Here is a 3,293-nt window from a genome sequence, read left to right on the forward strand (position 1 = left end):
TGAATAAACACTTTAAATAATGAAACAGAAATAAACAGCAAATGTTAAGCATTTTACTTCAAATTTTCTTTTATGTAACAAAAACAAGCAATGGTTTGCAAAATTCAGATCATACCATACCAGTAAAAATCAAATATACCTGTAGGAACAAACTCTGGTTGCACAATGTAGTTCTCATCAGGCTCAGGTTTTGGCCAATATGGTTTAAACTGTCAGCTCCCACCTGTGGCAGCACATGGGCCATTTTCCCAATGAAAGAACAAGTCAGGTACTAACTGAATCAACTCTGACGACATATTCATATTTCAAAAGACACTGATCTCATGGTAAAAGCCTGTGAAACAGCAAGCAAATACACCTGGCAAGTCTTTGCATACATAAACTAGGGGACTTTTGTGAACATTTCTCTTATGGTTAGTCCTTCACTCTGGGAGAAAACGACTCTGTTGTGTTACTATGAGATGTATCCGCTGTCACCTGCACTCACACAGGCTGCTTTAATCTTGGTGTCTCCACTAGCAACCAGCCCTGGCCACTCTGTGTCTCATACAGTGTGGTATCTGCAAAAAATTATGTGACAGCTTTTGTTCCTCCAGCAATGCATATTCTAGCGAAATGGTTGAGCCAAAAGCTACTAAATGATATATATTAGCTTTGCAAGCCCAATCTATACTTTGCCATGAAAACAGGTGCATCTGCAAATAGTTTTCATTAGAAATGTAATTAATATGCATAAACTTGTTTGCCAAGCAATTTGCAAATGAATTAAGAATTAAGTTAAATACAGAAGCCTCTTCTCTCTCACCCCTACCGTTCTCTGTCTGGATTAAATAGAATTTAGAGAAATTTTCTGGGTAACTTTTGAAAATAATCTCCTTGACCCAAGCTTGTCACTGTTTCCAACTTTTCCTCATTACCACAGCAATTCTGAGATAGTAGAAAAATTTCTTTCTAAAACCAGTTTTTGCCTGCAGCTAGGGTCTCTTGATAATATGGTGGATATACTGCCATGAAGAATGAAATCTATTGTCTCCAAAATGCAATAGAAACAAAACAAGGACTACTCTTCAGACAGCTCAATACCATTCCAAGGGGGCTAGACCTACGGAGAGAGCTCAAAGTGACTCAGTTGCTTACTACAGAGACAAGTCATTATAAATCAGGTTCCTTTTACTGCTAATGAATTGTTAACAGGTAGCTAATTTTGAAATATATTCTTTATCCACAAATATTTGCTAAAAATTTTTGATTAATCCATGTGCCTTTGACTGTTCGCTGTTGTGCATTTGGTCACTCAAATCACATGGCACCCTATCCTCGTCTGGAGGACCAAATCCTTTCAAAAGCAGAGTAACAGAGAGCAACTAATGAGTAATCAGGGCTGACTCAAGCTTTTGTGATCCTGTTAGCAAGACAGGGCTTTGCAGCCCTGTGGATGGAGGCCAGAACTGTGCTGCTCCGTTCACAGAAAGGGCACAAAAGAGAGCAGGGGTAGAGCTGGGAGAGGAAGAAGGGGGCAAGTTCCCTGAAAGGACATACTTGCTAGGATGGCTAAGGAAGGAGGGGGGTGGATTATGACCAGCAACTGCTGCTTCTGGGAGAAATCCCTTCCTTAGCAGTACCTGCCATCCCACAAACCCTGATCTTGGCTTCCCAGTGCCTTCTATTAGGCAAAGCCAGTGTCCCTGGCCCGTTTGCTGCCCCAAGCATTAGCTCTTGTAGCCCATACCTAGTACCACTCTCTGAAAAGCATTCTTCCAGTAATACCATTTTAATGAATAATAATTTGTGTTAACTTCCCCAATGTTTTTGCAATTCAGACACTCTGACAGCAGTCATGAGGAATGGGAACCCACACATTAACTCAAACCAAATGTGGTTTTGGGTTTGGGTTTTTTTTAAAGACTCAGTAAGTGGTTCCTTCCCACTGTTTTTATACTATCCAAACAATTTATATATTTTCCGTGATCTATTCAAACTTCAGCTGTTCTGCACACACATTTGAAAAGGGTGAAAAACTATTCCTAATAGTTACCTCCGGACTGAGAACAAGATTTCACCACTAACCAGCCCTTGCGTGGTTTCAGCTTGGTTAACCAGCACAGACGTGCTGTAACTCTGGGAGACAAAAGGTTGCACATTCCAATCCTGATCTCCCCAGTCCTTCAGTTTTTCTTGAATATGTATAAATATCTTCACCACAAGAAACACAGCTTGATTATCTTCTTTCATTCTTTCTCCTACTACATCATGAATCAGAGAATAAATATATTGAAAGGGAAGTTTAGAGACCACTCTTTTGCTGCCGTATCACAGCACCAACAGACTTTTTTCCCCCAGTTTAGTTTACTTTCATCAAGTGTCTCTAACTTTGGTTATAAATTGGCAGTTTCTCTTGCTCCTCAGCAGAAAATGACAGTAGGTGGTCAATGAAAGTAAAAATAGAAAAACCCAAGCTAAATCATCATTATTATTAACCAATAAATGAGATGTTTGCACAAAGTGTCACAGTTCTGTATCCAAATGGATTTTTGTAGAGCATGAAATTGCACAAAACTATCTTCCAAAATTGTATGAAATTATTTCTTCAGCTGAAATGTCAAATCCATAGATTTTGATGATTTGGAAATAAGTGTGTGGATCTTAATTTCTTAATTTCTGTGAAAATCAGTATACTGTGCTTCTGGCATCCCATTCAGTGGAACTAATTTTAAATGAAGGATTGAAGCATGAATTCAATTTAAAAAAGGTGCCTTATGTAGGAGAAATACAAACTGTTTTCTTTTTCTGTCATCATCAGTGATAGTCAAATTGGCCAGCACTTTAAATTAAAGTCCACCTCTGAACTACTCAGGTAGTGAACAAATCATATTATCTGTCTCTATCAGTTCACCCATAGATTGAAAAATTCATTATTTGATGCTCTGTCTTCTCCATTAATTAGTTAATGTTTGTAAAATGCTTTGAAAATGAAAGGAGCCATATAAGCAACACTATTATCATCACACACTTCAGGGCAGATAAAGAGTAAGCTAATGAAAGTCTGCAGTAAGGAGAAAATGGATGAAAATTAAATGAGGTGTGCTCTGCAGAGACTGGGAGGGTGACCAGATGGCACAGGGAAGTTCAAATAGGACTAAAACATTACACACTGATTCTGAGATTTGTTGAATGCCCAGCATAGAAACAAATGGGTGATCTTAATCCGCATCCTAAAGGACAAGGCTCTCCTTCATATCAAATCATCACCTTTCAATAGGGTTTCTCTACAACTGTGAAAATAGCACCTCTGC

Source organism: Patagioenas fasciata, chromosome 1 (genome assembly GCF_037038585.1).
Source record: "Patagioenas fasciata isolate bPatFas1 chromosome 1, bPatFas1.hap1, whole genome shotgun sequence".
Classification (NCBI taxonomy): domain Eukaryota; kingdom Metazoa; phylum Chordata; class Aves; order Columbiformes; family Columbidae; genus Patagioenas; species Patagioenas fasciata.